Raw genomic sequence first — 21,832 nt, 5'->3', positions numbered from 1 at the left:
TGGAGTGACTGAGGCAGGTATTAGCATTGCCCTACTCAACAAGTGTAAGGTCTGAAACCACCCACACACTTCACAATGTCAAAAGCTGGAGGTAAATCAGGCCCCCACTGGCACAAAACAGTTGGTAATACAAGTACCGGCATTATCGGTGCAGGTAATATCAGCAATCCCCCCATGCAGTCCTGTGGGACTCCATGGAAAGGGAATGTAATGGTATTTCCACCACCTGTAATAGGAGGGTAATTCTGGCATGTCAGGCAGCGGGAGCGGTAATACCATTTGCCAGTAACCTACTGGAATTACAGGCGGGATACCGGCAAATATATAATGACCCCCATCTCTCATTCTCTATGCACTCCCTCGCTCTCCAGTCTCCCTCTCTCTCTCTGTCTCTTGCTCCATCTTTGCCTCTCTCTGTCTTACTCCACGGCCCTCATTATAAGTTTGCCAGTCTGGAAATAAGGTGCTGGTAACAACATTACCGCCACCTTTTCCAGACAAGCAAACTACAAATATGCTGCTAGGGGCGGTGAACTACCAGCAGGCCTGACCTGCCATTAGTCCACCCCCCTACCGTAAGACTTTTAACTGAATCACCGGCACTTGTACTAACAATGTCAGTGCTTCAGTATTCCCATTCCTGTGGAGTGCCATAGGACTCCACAGGAATGGAAACTTACCGTTCCTCAGCTGCCCATAATATCCCGGTATTACTGGAATATCGGCGGCAGAACAGCAAGCCGAGGTTGCCGGTAGGCCACCGGTAGCACCGAAGGCTTACCGGTTAACTCATATTTCATGTCTGTTTATTTCTGTGTGGGTTAGAAGCATGTTGTCAAGTGCATGTGTGCTAGAGCAACCCAGCCGTTGCTGACAGATGCGTGACCAAAGCAAGAAAATAGTACGCTACCTTCAGGGGTGAGGAGTATGTATTTTTGCAAATAAAGCATTTGAAAAAACAAATAAAATGTAAATGTTCTTACATTGTGAACTGCCTCCGTTTAATATGTTACAATGGTGTTGTCTAGTTATCATTTTAAGTATATATGTTAGTCATAAAAACAACTTACACTTGTCTTACTGAGCAAAGCACATTAAAAATTATATAATAGCCATAACATTATTTTTGGTAGGTTGTCAGTCCTAAATGGACAGTCTGGTACACATCTATTATACTAATTTGAAAAATCCTCTCACCATGAGATGGGTACTGTAAGCGTAAGGCGACCCCAGGCTATGATAACTGATGACTATGATGTAATTTGCTCTGTGTGTACTAAAACACAGAGGTGGGAAGAATTAATGTGATAGAGGAAGACCCGAAATCATACATTATGGCTCTCTGTTTTAAGATGGCAAGGGGATGTTTGTTTCTATGTTGAGCTTGGGTATTAGAATTTCTTTTGCAGCGGCCACTTGTGCAGATGGACATCTAATCACCTTAACCCAAGCAGGCCCACCACTTAAGAAGTGAGCACATGGTTGTACATAAAGAAAGTTTATTTTCCAATTTTCCAGGGAGCAGTTAGATGGTGTTGCAGGACCAGACTAACCCAAGTCTCAACAAAACACATCACTTTACATCTTTTATATAGTTTTGCAACAGTTAAAACACTCCTAAAATACGTTATTGCAGGCCACCCTCAAAACATGATAGGACAATCCCACCTTTTCCCAATTCCTACATTTTGATTGGTCAGCTTTATCTAAATAATTATTTTCAGATTATATTCATAACACACCTCTTCTTATGATTTGTCCATAGTAGGTCAACACATGGTTAAACATCGATAATGAAAACATAATTTGCTACTAGCAATAACTGGCCTAAGCCATTTAAACCGTAACTCTTGATTTGCAAGACATTCTCACGGACATTGCACGGACATTCTCAGCTATTTGAGGAGGCTGGGTATACGATTTCTCTTTGTTTGTGATGCTATTTCATTTCCCAGGTCACTGTTCTATTGAAACCTAGCAATCTACAAAAACTCCCACTTCCTTGCACAATTGAAACTCCTAAATAGCTTTAGGCTCTAGCTTACCCCTCATTTTACCACTGACCAAAATAAATAACGAAACTCCTCCTGTCAAGCTCTCAAGCAGCAGGAGATTACATCTACTATATAGGGGACTTTTCAGACCATACAAACTCAATGATATTTCTGCAGCTGCTGTCTGCGAAGGTTGAAGGTTGAAAAGTTACTCATTCACCTATCCTATGCAGTCTGAAAACATGACAAAGACAGTTTAAAAAGTCAAAAGTGCATTTTGCAAAAGTGCCCCAGCTACCGCATTTATATTAATTGTGAAAAGGCCACTATATCGAGATTCATTAATTCCCCATCCATTTATAATAGGGTGTATGTATGTTTTTGCATTTGGTGGATTTAATACTTTATCTTTCTGCATGCATGCAAGCTAATATGTATCAATGTCTAGCACTTTGATATCCATGAAATTGCAACATGGCGCCCACCTCGCTGCCATACCCAGTCATCAATATGGTGCGTGCATCAGGAGCCCTTTGTAATTATTGTGACTCTTCCTGACCATCCCAACACAGTTTAGAATTAGGGTATTCCTTTTATCGAAAGATCACTGTGACCATATTAGGAACACCACAAGCCCATCTGGGCTCACAGCCCTCCTAAGCAGCTAACTATGTACTAACCCACCACCTAAGGCATCAACTTTGACAATTGTACATCAGTCTCAATCAGGATACATTGGGCATATTTAGTACACTGGGGCAAGAACACTTGAAATTATATCAGACTTGAATCCCCCATGCCCCAGCAATTACTGCATTATTATACTCCACACCTTGAGAAATACCCCTGAGGTTCGAAACACGTCTCGGCTGACAAACTCACAATGTACATAGCACTAACAAATTGGATTGAATCTATTGTTCATAAATATCTCAAATTGATTTAATCAGCAACCCTGCCCTCATTTGAAAGGCCTCAAACTCTCTCTTTTGCAAGCATACCACGTAGAGAAAGAAGGGAACTTTCTCATGGGAGCCCCATCACTAGCAGCAGGGCACTTACTCCTAACTAAAGATCAAACGCAGTGATCTGCTATTTCTAGTGCCCCTCACCTCCCTCGCTGTCTATTCCTTTATACCACTGGCACTTGGCAATACTTGTTTAGAGACATGCGCAGATACGTGTCGGACAGAATGAAAGGATCAGCACTGTTGAAAGTACCTGAGGAGACTGGGTGAAGGCCACACAGCTGCCATCTTTGGATTTTGCTGGCAATAATTGGTCCCGAAAATGGGCATTTGACTGTCAGCATAAGTATTTCACGGGGTCTGAACCAATGCCCCTCATCTGAGGAGGACGGGACCGGATGTCATAATCATTGACGAGTTGAACTGGAACTGAAAGGCCATTTGATAATTAGAACTGACAAAGGACTACCATTGAATGTGAAAGAGTTAATTGTTCCTGGGGAGGTGGAGAAAGCGAAAATGGAAGTTATGCAAATTAGCGTGTAGGGGTTTTAATGTAAAATCAGCTGGAGGATAGGGTTGGGTTGGCCTGGGTAGTGGGGTGGGATGTTGTGCTGCCTCTAACCTTCATGTGTTTGGAATCAACTTTCCTTGTCCACTCTTTTTAAAACAATTGGCTGATGACTCCTTTATCCGTTGACAGTACAAATAACATCAGTGAGGGTTTCAACCTGCTTTGCATAACATCAAATCGTATTTTGGGAACCTAGGAATGAACACAGATCTTCGTATTTAACAAATATGTCTGTGATAAAAGGGTTGCATGCTTGATTGACTGAGTACATAATGCACATTGGGCTTGGGGCTCATTTAATTTTTCCCAACTCTGCCCCTAACATAAAGTATTTGTAGGAGGATAGGAAGGATGGGAAGGCTTCTACATCAGTGACTCTCTGGGGAGTTGAAGGCTGGCTCTCAAGATGGCTATGGCTGTGCACATGCTTAGTTCCCAGTGAACAAACATCCTAAGAGAATTGTATGCATATATAGGTTTATTTTTATAGTTTTAATTTCTCGTAATGTGCCGACTTGAATGGATTGATAATACATCTCACTTAATACAGCCTTGTTTGCAACCGTCCAATTTTCATCTTTCATCAAAATAAATCCCTCTATGATCTGAATCAGTGTCATCACAGGCCCTGCCCGCTGTGGTTTCCTCATCAAATGTTCACGGAAAAACAGTTGCCAGATAAAAGGCAAGAACAAACCATTTGCTGCAGACTGTGTTTTACTGAATAGAAGACAAATTGCAATGTGGTCTGTTTTGTTTTTGTTTAAATAACTTTTAAAATCTAGCAAAAATTATTTCACAAAGTATTTAATTGACGAGCCAGAATGATCAGTGCTTCGCAACAGGATCCCTCAGCAATTTAGGAGTTGGTTTCTAATATCTGTGTTCTGTCCAAATACAAAGGTTTTAATTCAGGACGGCCAGACTCCACCCTAAATTCAGTACTGTTCATTTGGCCGTTCATTAGAGCACTTAAAAAGGGTCAGTAAGCTGACCCTTATAAGACCAGGGGGTTGGTGGGTAAGACATCCTGGGGCTCATTACAAGCTTGCCGGTCTGGAATCAACGGTACCAGTAAGCTTGCCGGTACCCTTTTTTTTTGGACCAGCAAACTACGAGCACTGCGGGCGGGTGCCATCCTGCCTGCAGAACAGCACCCGCCCGCAGACCTTGACGGTAGCACCGGCACCATTCTGAATGGTGCCGGTGCTACCGTCCTCCCCTTTCCCAATGGGACTCAAATGGGAATGGGGAGTCATATTTTCTGGCGCCAGGCAATGTGCAATTACCGGGTCCGCCATGGCTGTATTGCCCCAGAATTACCCATTACCGGGCACTGGAAAAAAAATGACTCCGGCGGCAGCTGTGCCGGTATTTACTGGCACAGCTACCGCCGGACTCATAATGAGACCCCCTGTCACTGCACTGCTTGGGTGTGTGGGTCAAATGTCTGATGGCAGGAAAGTACTGCACGTTGGTGTAACCGGGCCCCGGGGGCCTTTTTCATACAGGCGGAGGGATCTGGGAAGGAGGAAGGGGGTTGGGGATACAGGGGGTACCTTAATGCAAGTAGGAGCTCAGGTGGGCTGCTTTACTCGAGCAGAGGCCTTTCTTTTGAACCAAATGCCTGGGACCAGATGTGGAATCGAGGGAGCGGGATTGTGGAGATAACAGTCCGTTAGTTTAGTGTGTGTTAGGGAGGTAAAGTAATTGGTGGGTGTGTGTGTGTGTGTGTGTGTGCATGTGAGTGAGCATGAGCACGCGCATGTGTGTGTGCATGTGGTGTGTACCTTTCTTCCCTTCCCGGTGATTGGAATTTACACTTTAAATCCCCATGCCTATTGTTATTGGTCAGAGGTAAGTTAGTGTGTGATGGATGATGTGCCGGCAGGGGAAATATAGAATCTATAAGTGATGCTGTGATTAATTGTTCTTGGGTGTGTGTTTTGTAATTCAATATTGCACAACATTGAGGATTGTCCATTTTTAGGGTGGAGCATAGCAGGAGAACCACTTATCAGGACCTGGTGATCTAACGAATAGCCCATGGTTTATGACTGGATAAACTGGGCAATGCCAGCTGGGGGAAATGACATGGCCCTGCCGGTTCTAGTCAAAGTTTCGAATGCAAAGGATCGAATGACCAAAGGGTGGAATCAAAAGGACCGAAAACCAAAGGGTCGAATTTTATTTATTTTTTGTAATTTTTTTTTTTTGGGGGGGTTCCCCCCAAACTCCCTTTTTTGGGATAAAAACCACTTTTTTTTCCAAAACGGAGCCCCAATAAAAATATATAAAATTGCCCCTTTTGTTTTAGGTCAAATTGACTCTCACCTTTGGCATTCGATCCTTTTGAATTTGGTACTTTATCTGGACACCAGCCCTGCCCTCATATGCCAGGTGGTAGCTCTCCTCGCTGCTCCATGTCAACCAGATAACAAAGAAAGAAAGTATCACGTTTTGGATGCCTATGTTGCTCCAAATTAGCGGGACACCATTTTCCCATTACTATGCTTTCATCATGCAAATAGTTGTTAACAGGTACGGGCCCAATTCAAGGAATATTTGCCCGGGTCAAAGTGAATTTGCACTGCTGAAAAGTGACTTTGCACTGCCGACACAAACCCTGATTCATGGAACTGTGCAAAGTGTATTTCTTCAGTGCAAAGTCCGGGCAAAGTCAGCGCATAGTGATTTTTGCAGTACAAATGACTTTGCCTGGGCTTTGCATTGCAACAGTACATTTTGCACAATTCCATGAATCAGGGTTTGTGTTGGCAGTGCAAAGTCAATTTTCAGCAGTGCAAAGTCAACATGAGCCGTGCAACAATGTCCATGAATCGGGCCCAATATGTTCAATTAAAGTGAGCCTGCAACCCCATAATGCATTAGCTTTTAAAATGGAACCAAGGACTCAAAAGTGATGTCCCTTGATAAAAGGATTAATGTTTTGCAAATACACATTCGAAAAGAAAAGGGAAAGGGGTTATACAGAATACAAAGGGATTTTTTTTTTAGCCCACTGGAGTTCCTTACAACAGTTGAATGGTGGAGGTCCCTGTTCTCAAATGCCAATATATACATTTTAGGGTAATGGGCATGGCCAGAGGCCATGCATTCAGGCAACTTCACTCAAAATTGAAGTCAGTAATGATTGGTCCATTATTGAGGTGCATAACTCCCTCTTTCTTATACTTAGGTTGGCTGTGCTGCACCTTGCATTGTATGTTTGGAGAGATTCTGTTTTCGTGGTAACGGAATTACTGCAACGTTTTGCCGCTCTGACAAATTCCTTCCACTTTTCCTCCAAAAATCAGCAGAATTACTGCTTGCGGTAATTACTCCAAAAATCCCATGGAGTCCTATGTTCTCCAAAAATGGCAACTAACACTGCCCTCCCGCCACGTGTAATCCCGTGGTAAACCTACAGGACCAAGTAGCTGTAACCTTAACCGATTTTGGAGTTGATTCAGCGGAATTACTACTGAATTACCAACAAACTCGGAATAAGACACAATATATGTATTTAATTAAGATAAACATACAATTAAAACGTGTGTTATTATGATGCATATCAATCACTAAACAAAATAGACTAAAGGTCTACTGTTGCAACTGATGAATTATATTTTATTTTCTAGCTTTGATATTACAACTTGGCATATATATATGTGTGTATATATTAATGAGGCCAATAGACAATTGAAGGATCTTGCTTGTTATGGTGCAATAGCAACTAATCCCATTGCTGAAAGGGAAACCACTTTAAAAACATTTCTAAATCATTGGAAAATGGAAGGGCTTTTGGACGATGAGATGTGCAGTTTTATTTTTATGAAAAATTCTATGATACCGATGTAGAGGAGCAGATGTACACATCACAGGAGATCCTACCCCCTACCTCCCCTGTATTGGAGCCATGAGGCTGTGCCCTGTCTAACACCAGCTATTGTACCAATACCGCAGCGAGTATTTTGAAGACAGTATCCATTAAGATGACCATATCGAATGTATCCTCGAGTTGATGACAGCCTGCATGAGGAATTCCCAAAGGAATATGAGAAAGAGCTAAGAGAACGGACTGATGACGTCATAGGAAAGTGTGCACAACCTCCTGAAATACTGAATGAAGACAATGGGCCTCATTATGAGACCGGTGGTAGCTTTGCCGGTGCAACCGGCACGGCTACTGCCAGAATCATCTCTTTTCTGGTACCTGGGAATGGGCAATTACCATGGCCTTACTGCCCCAGTGGACCCGCTAATTGCCTATTCCTGGGCGTTGGAAAACATTACTCCCCATTCCCATTTGAGTCCCATTGGACTCAATGGGAATGGTGAGGTTGGATGCACTGGCACCATTCGTGAATGGGGCCTGTGCATCCGTCGTAGGTCTGCTCGCGGGTGCCGGTCCGCCCGCCAGGACAGACCTGTCGGGCGAAAAGGCAACTGCGAGCAGAACACGTTGTTTGCCGGTCGGTGCCAATGGTACCGGCAAGCTTACCGATACTGTTGTTACTGGACCGGAAAACGTATAGTGAGGCCCAATATATGGATCCTAGAGGAGAGATGACAAAGTAACAAATCAAGTGAACCTTAAAGTGCAAACGAAGAACATTAAATGGTAAAAAGGCTGCACAAATCACAAGTATAAATAATGTACATACGCTGCAGTGAAAGAAAGAACAAAACATCATAAAGGCAAGCTATAAGTAGTAAATGGCATGCAGGCGGAGCTGACATTGTACAGAAACTGGACATTGGTATCATGAAAAAATAAGCGAAAGAATCATGAAGAGAAATGGAAGGCTGTGTTGCAGTAGAATAGCAGGTTCTTGAAGCAGCGTTGGGAGGCTGTCTGGCCTGAAGTCAAGAACTAAGATGTCGAGGTCAGCTATCTATGCTGAACAGGAATGTGTGTGCGTCGGATGAACCCTCTCATGTTAAGGTGCATGAAAGAACAAAAGGATGCCAAGTCTTTATTCATATAAAACATTTAAAAACTTGCAGAATTAACAAAATCATGGTCTCTTGTCATGTGAGTCAAGGCTGGAAATAGGGTTTGAACTTGGAGTTCCAGACACGATAGCTGGTGCCCTCACTCCCGATGCATTCCCACGACAAACATACTATGCAAGCCCAAGTGCAAAGAGAATGGGTGTTGAGAGATGTTGCACTAATTGGCTCAGACTCATATCCTATTTGCTTGCACCTGGGTCTTGTCTTATGTGCTGCTAATGGAACTGAATGTTCCAGACATGGCATGTGTATTAGTCCATATAGCGAAGGACCTTATAGCTGAGAAACCAATGAAACACTGTGTAACTGATTTTTCTTAAATGACACGTGTGAAGAGGTAGTCATGAGTTGTCCATCTGATATTGGACAGCCAATAACAAACCTAGCTCCTATATGATTGTATATCTAGATGTGTCCATTAACGAATCCCAACCCTTGACAGGTTTTTCACTATTGCCACGTAGCATGATGTCATTCTGACGCATAAAGAAGTATATCATTTATTGTGTGGAAATCGCAGAGAATGAGCATATGTCCGTTGATGTTCATTGTAAACTCTCTGTTTTAGATAATTGCTAATAACGCAGCAACTTCCCTTCTTCTTGAGTTTGTCCAGTTATTCTACTGTATTCCCATCCAGTAACAGATGCACGTTCCAAGGGCCATATGCTCACCGACTATATATGTTCTCCCCAAAGTCCATAAAAGTCTCGAGAAACAATCAGGAAGACCAATTGTGTTTTAGTGGGTTCCTTGTTCGAGAATATTTCTAAGCTGGTCGATGAGATACTTTTACCTTTTGTGTCTACTCTACCCTCATGCTTGCGGGATACCAACATCTTTTTGGGGAAAAATAATTAAATTCTATGAGAACAAGATTTTTTATTTTAACACAATGGATGTGGTATCCTTGTATATGTCAATTCATCATGATTTAGTTTGCAAAGGTAGCGGGCGCCCCTCTCTCGACAGAACAAGGCCTGATAACCTGTTCAGTGGTTATTAACCACTTGAGAGTTCGCAGCCACTGCTTTTACTCACTGTGCCTTTCACAGATGGGAAATATCCATTTCATCATGAGACTGTTTGAAAGCCTGTTAACATTTCCTCAATACTTGACCCCTCAATTTTCTAAAACATACAGAAATGACATTGGGGATGATCGAATTGTATTTAACAAACAATGTTTTAATGTTTGATTAAACATTTTATAGACAACTGCAGGGTACTACCATGGGACCATATTTGCTCCATCATATGCTAATTTGACGATGGGGTGGTTTGAGAAGTTTTTAGTGTGGCCTGATTGTAATATTGAATACACACATAAGATAATTCTATGGTTGCGGTTCATCAATGACCTTTTTATAATTTGGAAGTGGACAGAGAGAGAGATTAGCTTAACTTTGTTTACCTCTTGAATAGCAACATTTTAAATTTGAGGTTGACAGAAACTCACAGCCACAACAGTGTTGTCTTTCTGGACATGGTAGTCATGGAAAATCAAGGCAAAATTGAGAACGACCTTCACAGGAAACTCACAGGGTTCAGTGCCCTGTTGCATGCTACCAGTAACCATTCAAAGAGTCTTATCTGGAGTATGCCGTATGGGGAGTTTTTAAGGTTGCGCTTTAACTGTTCCACTTTGGACTCTTATGACTGTCAGAGTCGTATTACAGCGAAGGGATTTAGTAATCAAGCGTATCCCAAAAAAGTCATTGAGAGGGCATTTTGGACAGTGCGAAATATGCAAAGGGATGGGCTATTGTTGTCCACTTATCAAATTGGTGGAATTAACCCAAAAGACATTGAGACAAGACTCATCATCACCTATAATGAATATTCCAAAAGCATCAGAGATATCATTAACAGACATTGGAATGTTCTTAGGCTTGACAAAGGTTTAGTAAAGGTCTTATCAAAACATCAAAAAACAGCGTACAGGTGATCCACATCTGTCAAAGACCTTTGTGTGTCAGGTTTTATGCAGGAAGACACCATTCTGCCTGGTGCTGGTTGATACAGTCATACGGTTTAGGATTTCACAAATGCATGAACTGTAATCCTGCCAGTATGCTCATAATTGTGCCACTTACTTTCAACAGGTTTTGGAACATACTGTAAAGATCAAGGACAGGGTGTCATGTAATACTCAATTTGTCATGTATGTTCTGATATGCACAAATGGCATGTAGGGAGCACAGTTTGCAAACTCAAATCACCAGTGTTACAAAATATCTGCACCATCAAAAACAATGACCAGTCGTATCCCATGGTGAAACACTTTAAATGAGTCCATGATGGTGATCTAACAGGTTTCAAGTTTTTCGGTAAAAGAAATATCCCCCAGCCAATAAGACGTGTGAACAGAGAATTGATGCTAAGACAGTTAGAAACTCGAACTATATTAGATTTTGAAACTCAATCTCCCCAGAGACACAACATAGACGAAGAGTTATATACTTTCTTATGAACCCTGGTTAGAGAGATGGAGATCTGTAGCTTGCAAAGTACTTGGTGGCAGTCTCTCTTCTGAGGCCCATGCTTTCTCTTTTCCGTTTTCTTCTTGTTTGTCTTTTCCTTTGTTATCTGATTCATACAATGGTCATTTACAACAAGATATTGGTTTCTGATGGTGTTCTGTCTGTATATGACGATTCACTGATCTGCTTATCAAATGGTAAGAACGTTTGTTGTGTTAGTTATTTTCATCAATTTGTATTTGAGTTTTTAAATTGCGGTCTGTACATGTAAACTTTTGCTGCCCTGTGAGTTCAGGTCTTAATAGGTTGAATGTCGAACATTGTAGGTGATACATACTGTGCATTTTATGGTAGTGTTAGTATCAGGGGTTTTTAAAGTACTTTTTGGCGAGTGTTCAATTTCGAAGCTGATAACTATATGCTATTGCAGTTTGAGAGATGTAAGTTTGTGGCACCTCTTAAAAGCATTGGGCACTTTCCAATACGATGGCTGCTTCTAATAGCATTAGGCGCCTTATATTGTAAATGCACACCCAGTTAGGTTTGGGGTCGACATTTTAGCAACTCTCGAATTCACTAGCACTTTATATCGTAATGGCAGTTTCCATAAGCAGAAGGCACGTTTATAATGTACATGTACACACAGTTAGTTGTGGGGTCGACATCCTGGAAGCATTTTTAATAGCACTAGGCACTTTTCCATGCATGCAGAAGACACCTTTGGTTTATTGGAAATCTTAAGTGGGCTGTGGCATTACTGGTTTGTCATATATCCGTTATTGTTTACATACTAAAGGCTACTATTCATAGACAAGGCCTTCCTTTGTAACTAATTCTGATGAACAAAACATATTTTATCTACAGCACTGTGCACATTATATGTTTGTCAGGGATAACCTGAATCTTTAAATAATCAAATATTTTTTGAGAAAGATTAACCATGTTTTGTGAAATGTAGCAACATGTCTGGAGGCATATTTGCTGTGCATCAATGAAATGTCATTGTATATTTTTATTCTAAAATGTTGACATAACCCAAATGTGGGGACCAGATCATTATATTTTGTAGTGTGTCGCTGACCTTCTATAGCCCCAACATCAGTATTTATTCTTGAATATTATGAGCAACGTAAACCTCAGGGTACAGTGCAATATGACACTAAAGAGTTACAATTAAATTATTTTGCAGCATCTTATATAGGTTGCAACAATTGTGGTAAAGGTGTAATGGTGTTTCAATTATTAGGTAGACAACTAGTGCCAAGATGGCTGATTGGAGCCATGAACAGTAAAGATGGACTTATAGAATGTCTGTTGGTGTCACAGAGGGTGTATAAATTGTCGTACTGATAACACAAATGGTGTATGTGTGCAGGCTACGAGCACCTAGCGAAACATGTCATTTGTTGTTGATTTTATCTCCCCTGGACATGGGGATGAGTTATTAAAGGTCTTTTGTTTTGTAACTCGCATTGTGTGGATTTGTTCTACACCCTGAATTGCTCAAGCCGACGGAGTGCACCAGCAGGGTGCTTCACGTACCAGCCCTTTGTAATTTCGATATATATATATATATATATATCAGAAAAGGAGGAAAAAACGAATCGCACTCCCGCAGGCACAAAAAACAAATGCCAGGTTCAATAAAGGTTCGGAAAAAACAACAGACACAGTATAAGAATTACTGATGTCTTTAATGTTTTATCAAATTAAAAAACAGAAGCATCGTGCAGAGAACAAATGCACGACACAAAGCAGCACATAGAAGACAGAACAACAACATGACCCTAGGTGTAGCAGCCTGCAAACAACGCATTTCGCGCTATACTGAGCGCTTGATCACGTGAGGGGGAGAGGGTTGGGCAGTGGTAAATACACCATCAACAACAGTCCCTCAACTATGTCAATGGCAACAGCTGCTACCAACTCAAAAGGGAACAGGGGCGGCCATGCTGGAAGGGAGTGTGTACACATGCTAAAACTGAAGAATTAGAGCACAGTGCTTTTGCAAACGCTTCTGTCAGTGATCATTAGAAGAGAAATAAAACTGACCAAGGTGTAAAAATATAATATGTAACACCACAGTCTCCAAAATAGGGAAAAGGCCCTTATACATGTATCAATACATGTATGGGGACCTTGCTAGACATCAATGCACAGTGCATAAAATAGCAGTATGATGACCACATGGCATGGAAGATGTAATAAGCCACACTCAAAATAAATAAACCAACATTAAGAATCACCCCATGTAAATGCATGATCAGCCTCATGAACTAACATATCATTCCCAACACATAAATAGAAAATACAATACAATAACAATACAACTAGTCAACCAAGATTAGATAAAAAATCAGGTTACAAACAGTAGGACTGGACCTAAATGTTAAAAAATTGCAGCAAGGTAATACAGCCGGCAAGATAATTCGTGCAAACAGCAAAAATAGCAGCTAAATCGTCAGATGTCAATTATACAGTGCAAATCAGCAAAATAGAGCACCAAGGCAACAGTGCGCCTGTCCAACCTCAAAAGTAGAGGATGTAATAAAGTGCAAATGCATCGACCTGATAGACTGTGCAAAATTGCAAAAAATAGCAGCTAGTTCATCAAAGTGCAAGTGCAAACCATGATGTCAGAGTACCTAAAGCCGAAGGCAGAAATGCAACATAACAGATCCAGAGCACACAGTAGACTAGACCAGTAATTTCAAAACATTGAGGAATAGTAAAACAATGTCAGAAAATGAAGGGAATAACACAAATAAATAGAACAAAAAGCTACATATAGGTCCCCGAAATAAACAAGACATAGTTGAGAGAGCGCTCCCCCTATTGCAAAATAATCAGCTAAAACACGCAGGTAAGAAAGAATAATAATCATAAGTGCGAAAACAAAATTAGATCAGTCAATACCTGCGAACAAACCAACGAAAGTGAGGCAGGAATACAGAAATACAAAAGTGTTGAACCAGAAAAACAAGATGACCCCAACAACGGAAAACAGAGCATAAATGGCAGTAGAAAGCAATAATGATAAATACATGTGGGCACAAAATTAAGTACCCAAAAAAGTATACAATTCCTCGTCTACATTGTGACCCCGGGGAAATTTAGTGTCAAGATCCAAAATAAATCTGGTTTCAAGTTGTCTCAGCCTCAAAATACGATCACCGCCCCTCGGATGAGGGGGTACATGTGCCACAGCAAAAAATGTTAACATGTTAGCATCATTGTTATGTTCAGATTTAAAATGTTTAGCCATAGGATATGTCGGATCAGAATTCTTAATGGCTCTCAGATGTTGCAGAATTCTAAGTTTTAGTTTACAGGTAGTACTGCCGACATTCCAACGCCCACAAGGGCACGAAAGTACATAAACAACGAAAGTGGTGTCACAGTTAATAGAATGACATATCATCTGCTGGATTTGTGTGATGGGATGCAGGAAGAATTTCTTAACAGTGGCATGGGCACATGCTTTACATTTCATGCACTTAGTGAATCCTGTATGAGAAGCTGGAAGCCATGTATTAGAACGCTGGATATTGCCCATGGGAGGTAGAAAACTAGACACAAGTTTGTCCCTTAAAGAAGGAGCACGTTTATAAGTCAAAGTTGGACGGTTGCCCAAAATGGGCTTCAAGTCAGCATCAAGGGTAAGAACATGCCAATGCCTTGCCACAATTTTACGAATGTCATTGGACGAAGTATCAAATGTAATGATGAGTCTAGGATCATCATTTGACACAATTTTGGGACCAGTATCATAAAGCAAGGCATCTCTAGACATGCCCCGAGCTCGAAGATATGCCGTTTCAATCGTTCTTTTTTGGTAACCTTGCTTCAAAAAATCCATGGCTCCCTGTGCACAATAATAGTCAAAACGATGTTGGAGCAATTGCGACGATATCGAATAAATTCACCATAAGGGATGGATTTTTTGCAAGGTGTAGGATGACAACTATTGGCATGGAGTGGTAAACCAGTATTGGTAGATTTCTTATGTAATGCAGTACTGATACCTGAGTCATCCATCATAACGGTCATATCCAGATAGACAATTTTTGTGCGGCTGTGGCATTCAGTAAAACTGAGATTGACCTGGTTATTGTTGATACTTTTAACAAATGAAAGCCAATCCCTTTCGGTGCCCTTCCAAATGATAAAAACATTGTCGATATACCGCCACCAAGAAATAATCTGTGTCGGAAAGAAAGATAGTAATAGGTCAGAAAGGAAAGTAGCCTCCCACCACCCCATTGTGAGATTAGCATAGAATGGTGCAAAGGTGCTCCCCATCGCAGTCCCCCTTACTTGCCGATAGAAATGGCCTTCAAAAAGAAAAATATTGTTGTGTAGACAGAATGAGAGCATATCCAAAATCATAGTGCTGTGTCCAAGGTAGTTTAAGGAACGAGTATCCAAGAAGTGTTTACATGCAGATATACCAATGGTGTGACTAATAGATGTGTATAAAGAAACTACATCTAAGGTGGCCAAAAGTAAACCTTCCTCCCAGGGTGTGTTGGTAACGTGTTGTAGAAAATCCTTAGTATCCCTCAGGTAGGAAGGTAATCCCGTGACAAATTTGATCAATGTTTCATCAATGAATTGGGCTAGATGTTCCAATAATGAGCCACATAGAGTAACAATGGGCCTACCTGGGGGATTGATAAGGCATTTGTGCGTTTTAGGGAGGAAATAAATGGTAGGTATAGTATAGTATGTATATATATGTAATTTATTTGATCTAAAATGTATATATTGGAACGCAGGTATTCATCCCTTCTCCCCAAGAGGAAGACTCCCCCTACTAGGCTAGAGTGGTGAGCCCACTCGTCAAGACCCAGCCTATGGATCGAGGCAAGTGGGACCTCATTGGGAGAGACTCCTCCTTTATGGACAAGGACTCCCATTCCTGCAAGGAACTTCCTAAGTCAAATATCATAGCCACATATATGGGACTGTCTTCAATGAAGAATGGTGTGACAACTTTGTTTGGTTGAAGGCAAAGTAAAAAGAAACACATGTGGAGAAAGAAAATAATATTTTTTTTTTAATCAGAGCCCTGTATTTAACTGTGATGAATCAGAGTAGAAGGATGGAAGGAGTGTCCTGTATGCAGGCAAAAGCCCCCTGACCTCATCACTCCTTGTGGAGGTGTATTCAAGGCAGATCGCGGAGCCCGCTACTTTCGAAGAGTCAGAAAAACCCAGTGTGAGACGCTGCAGGCCCGGTGTGTACAACCGCAAGGGAAGCAGTAAGAGCAGGAAGAAAAGGATGTAGTAGCTGGTAGTGGTGCAACCATTCGTACAGATAGGTGGGGAGGACACCTGACGAACAGTGCTGAGACTACCGTGATGAGAAGCCAGAACAACTCCTGATTGCAAGTGTCTGCAGATGGCAGATGCCCGACGAAGAAGCGAGAATGGAGATACATGCAGCAAGAGGAATGAAGAACAGTACCTGAGCAGTGGGCTGAGCCTTGAAACCTCCCCCCATATAACGAGAAGTACCAGGGGAACAGGGAATAGCGGGAGGCCAATGGGGAATCGTATGCTGGAGGAAATCTGTCTCTGTGTATAAGGGGAAAGAGTCATTATAAAGCGAGATGATTGGAACTATGAAAAGCAGAGCAAACAAATAACGAACAACCTGTAGTGAAAGACCGGCTTCACTTCAAGAGAGAAACTCGTCCCATTCTTGAGTATGAAAAAGTATTGATGTAACCAGTTAACAAGGGCGATAAGCAATTTATAAAAGAGAGTTTTGAACAGCCCATGTGGGGAGCCAATAGAGAGTAGAGCCTAAAACCCTGGGAGGGAGGGTAATTTCCCTATATCTTCAAAGTTGGAGAAAATACAACCCTGAAATGCATAATAAGAAAAATTAGATAAAGCTCACAAGTGAACAAGATAAAAGGACAGGCCAACCCAGAGAGAAAGAATTGTTGGCAAGAGAAGACAAGAAGGTAATCAAGGCAAACATAATATAGGAGAACCTGAGCAAATAGATTGTGAAGAACATATATGTAACAGCAAGAGTGTGAGGAACTATTGGAAGGAAAAGTATTCCAAAGATTTGACCACAGAAAGCACAAAATCCAAGAGCTGTTTGGAAGAACTACAAGAGTGGATAAGAGAGACTATCAAAGGAGATTACGCTACAAACTGTTTGTGCCAAGAAGGAACCTGTTTATAAAAAGACTAGCCAAAGAGAAGAGAAGACTAGGAGATGAAGAAACATTCTCTAGGCCAATTTACTGTAGCTATATTTAGTGGTAAGTTCAGATAGAGTTAGTTTGAACATAGGACATATTTACTTTGGACTTCCGGACATCTGACGAGCACCTTTAGTTTTGTTAGATAGGTAGGGTATTCCCTTCAGCAATAGGGACAGATAGGCATTATTTTTATCATTGCTATTAAAAGAGTACAGAATGTCCTCAACGTGTCTGACTCCTTCTTCCGACCCCCCCACAACATATATATATATATATATATATATATATATATATATATATATATATATATATATATATATATATATATATTCCACTAAGAACATCTGTGCAAATTAACTCACACAGATATCCATCCCCTGAGATCCAGCACCTCCTCTTTTAAAATACCACAAGGTGAGTTCATCCTTATATTTTATCCTTGCATCCAAACCAAGGACCATGCCAATCAGTATGTATGATTCATGTTTACAAACACGTTAATGTTTGGGTGAGTGTTGTAAAAAAATGTTAATGAGCACCAACCCCAGTATGCATTAGATACTTAGTTAATCCAGCATACAATCCTTTTATCATCACAAACATTTGTGTCAATTATTAAGATCTGTGGTAATTTTTATGTTCATAAAATGCACTTTGATGTTATGCAAAACAGCACGGAACCTTCATTTGTGCAATGTGTCCCCTTCCCCTTTGTCAGTGGGGTATTTGGAAAGAGTACCATACTGTCCATCTGGAAATGATAACCCTCTAACAGAAAATAATGTATATGGTTATTTAGGTGTTGACAATGTACTTTGCTCAGAAGACAAGTGTAAAATTATTATCAGGGTGTAGAGGAGCAGATGTACACATCGGGGGTCATTCCGAGTTGGGCGTTAAGGGAAAAACGATGCCGGTAAAGGATTACCGGCATCGTTTACCTTTACGGGCCATTCTGACCCTCTAGACCGTTATTTACGGTGCCGTAAAGTACGAGGCCGTAAATAGCGGTCTTGTGGCGCGCGCACGACAACCCATGCCGAAATTAGCAGCATGGCGTAACCCGGAGCTGATCCCAAGTCATGCGGACATGCAAAAAACGGCCTCTACAAGGCCGCAAAGTACCTTACCGGCATGGAGTAAATACCGGCATCGTCGAGAAGGTGTTAAGAACCCTGAGCAGTCTTTCCAAGAGGCACAGGTGCACTCAACCAGCACAGGTGGAGGCAATGGAGTCTGGCACAGCACAAAAGGAGCACACCCACTCACCACACCCCCTCCCACACCAAGATGATACCAATTGTAGCAGGATTACTGGAGCTGGAGGCCCTGCTTGCAAGGCAGCAACGACAACAACAGCAACAACAACAACCACAGCCCCCACCACAGATGATACACAGGAGGAGAAGGAGGGTGAGACAGGCCCAGCATGCCCTACCGGTGCAGCCACCATTACCACACCGGCAGCCCCCAATCCCTCGCATCAGAGCCTCCTCCTTCAACCTCACACCAGAGCAGATCCACACCCTGTACCGCCTTGACCGGGACACCATCACCACCATAGTGGACCTGACACATGACGACATAGTGAGCCTCATAGAAATCCACACTGCAATCCCCCCTCTACTCAGGGTAGTGTCTGTTCTCCACTTCCTTGCAACAGGCACATAGCAGCATACAGTGGGGCACATGCATGGCATGCCACATGCCATATTTTCACATATACTCAACCAAGTGCTGGATGCCCTCATCAAACACACAATGGACTACATATCCCTACCCCGGACACCCCAGGAGATATTGGATACATAAGTTGCCTACCATGCACTGGCAGGCATGCCAAATTGCATAGGTGCCCTCGACTGCACCTACATGGAATTGGTCTTTCCACATGCAATAGAGGTGGCGTATCGCAACCGCAAGCAATACCACTCCATTGACGTCCAGATGGTATGAAATGCCAGTAAAGCCATCACACATTGCTGTGCCCGATACCCCCGATCAACACATGACCCCCTGGTACTGAGGAACTCCACGCTACCACGCTATATGGAGCAACATGCTGGGCAACGTGCCTGGCTGCTTGGTGAGTCACCTGATTGGGCCATGGCAGCGCATTGGGGCCATGAGTAGGGTGGATGCATACCTCAACTTGGTGGGAAAGGGGGGGTGCATACTACACCTGTGTGGGAATGTTGACGCCGTGCACGATGTGCACCCCACAGAACACAGTGCCCCAAGGCAATCGATATGGCACATGACTGCCTAACCTCACAGCGATGCTAGAATGTAGAAAATACAACACTACTCGTCCGACAGGTAACCTGGCCCAATACCACAACACAAGCACCACTCATTGGCGGACCTCACACACCGTAAGGGCATCCTGCACCATGCACTGCATATGCACTATCTCGCAGCCTCCTGCATCCCACCACACAAGACAGACGTCCCTGGGAGTGCATAGAAGTGAGCCCAACAGGGATACACCAGCGTGTCACTGGTTCCGCACACCCATAGAAGTGGTGCAAGTCAACATGGTACTGGTCAGTGAAGTAAGACAAGTATGCTACTGACTACAGTCAACACCCCCTGCCACCAAATCTCACAGAACCCAACACATCAATGAATTCAGGCCAACACTGCTGCACGCATATACGGTGCACGTGCAACAAGATGTGAGTGCACACCATAAGCCATCTTGAAGAAGCTACCCCTCCATCATTCCATGGCACAGGACACATAGCCGGGCCAGTAATGGGGTTGCTGCAACCAGGGACATATGTGTATGGCCAGGAATCACCAGCTGCCATGCAAGACTGCTACAGTTCGCCACCATCAATATACAAACACTTACCTTCATTCCCCTTCCATGCAGGTGATGGTGGCTACCCTTTGAAGCCGTGGCTCGTGGCCCCTATCTGCAACCCAGAGAACAGGCATGAGGAGGACTACAATCGAGCCCATACCCGCACACGGGTGGCCATAGAGCAGACATTTGGCCTGTTGAAGGCACCATTTTGTTGCCAGAGCCTTTCGGGGTGGAGCACTCATCAACAGCCACGAGAAGGTGGCCAGGATCACCATGGCATGTGTAAAGCTGCACAATATGTGCATCCGTGGGAACGTGCCACTGCCCCCTGACCTGGGACTGCTACCACCAGATGATGATGAGGGGGTGGATGAAGAATTGGCAGGACAGCATCACAGTGCAGATGCACAGGAGGGATGTGCCATGTGGCAATCATTGATTGGACAATATTTCTGACACTCACGTCAGCTGAGGGTGTCAGGATGACAGGGCATCGGGCACTGGTTGTGGGGATACATGTACACCATGCACTGTGAGTCATTAAAAGACACATGCACATTGATCAATGTCCACTCTGATATTTTTTATGCACAACCGGTGTATTGTATTAGTAGGTTCACACGTGAACAACAAAACCTCCACCCTCACCCCCCTCCCCCCAACTCTCATACACACCCTCACCCCCCTCCCCCCAAATCCCATACACACCCTTACCCCCCTCCCCCAACTCCCATACACACCCTCACCTCCATCCCCCCAAATCCCATACACACCCTCACCCCCCTCCGCCCAACTCCCATACACACCCTCACCCCACTGCCCCCAACTCCCATACACACCCTCACCCCCCCTCCCCCCAACTCTGCAACAGTAGTCCCGTGTGGCACATTGAGGCCACATGTGGCAGCATTGTCTATTGATCCATGCTCCCGGTGCCCGGGGGGGGCATGTTCCTGCACCGCTGAGAACGCAGCAAGCGGCGCGCTGGGCTTGCCGGGGTGGGGGGACTGATTGAGGGGGTGTCCTCCTGCTGAGTCGCATGAATGGGACGTGCTGCCACAAGGGCGTCTGCAATGCGTCTAAGTGCCTCACACACACGGTTGGTGCTTTCCGTGAACACCTGACGCATTTGCCTGAGCTCCTCAAGGTAACTCCAACCTGCCCTGGCAATTTTCCTAATTGAAGTCAGTGATGAGGGTAGTGAGCTGTCCTGCACGTAGTGCTTCCTGGGATGGCGTATCATCCCTGCTGGGGATTGGGTCGACATTCCCTGACAGGGCCTCGAATGGGGTACTGGGCACGGGATCTGCGTCTCCCGGTGCATCACCACGTGCACTTTGGACTGGTGTGTCACCCTCCCCAGAGTCCCTGCACGACACCTGGGGGACATTGCAGGGCTCGGGGGTGTATACAGTGGGGTAGGAGTCCTCCACTGACGCCCCACAGATGGACAAGGGGCTGTCCACAATTTGCAGAGGGGCCGTGGCTGCCACCTCTCCAGAGATGCTGGACTCCTCTGACCTTGGTGTGGTGATTGTTGCAGGCGCTGATGCAGTGAGGGATGGGGGTGGTGCAACCTCAATGGGCCTTGGAGGAGCTGTGGTGGTTTTGTCCTTCCTGGCCGGTACGCGGTGGTCCCTGCCTTTGGCACTGGATGTGGTGGGACGGCTTCTTTCAGGCTCATCGCCCTCATGCTCACTGCCTGTGGGTGTAGAACAAAGGTACAACATGAGTGGTTGTGTGAGACGCTAATGTC

At 43.5% G+C, this 21,832-nt stretch overlaps 1 protein-coding gene across 3 annotated transcripts in view; it reads right to left on the bottom strand.

The window, feature by feature from the left end:
• Positions 1 to 21,832, bottom strand: part of CPNE4 (copine 4) — a 1,706,709-nt gene that overhangs the window by 1,372,237 nt on the left and 312,640 nt on the right. The gene's annotated exons all lie outside the window — the stretch shown is intronic.

This window comes from Ambystoma mexicanum, chromosome 2q (genome assembly GCF_040938575.1).
Source record: "Ambystoma mexicanum isolate Mex_15411 chromosome 2q, UKY_AmexF1_1, whole genome shotgun sequence".
In the NCBI taxonomy this organism is placed as follows: Eukaryota; Metazoa; Chordata; class Amphibia; order Caudata; family Ambystomatidae; genus Ambystoma; species Ambystoma mexicanum.
Note: the sequence above shows the minus strand (reverse complement) of the source record. Positions and strands in the feature narration are given on the sequence as shown.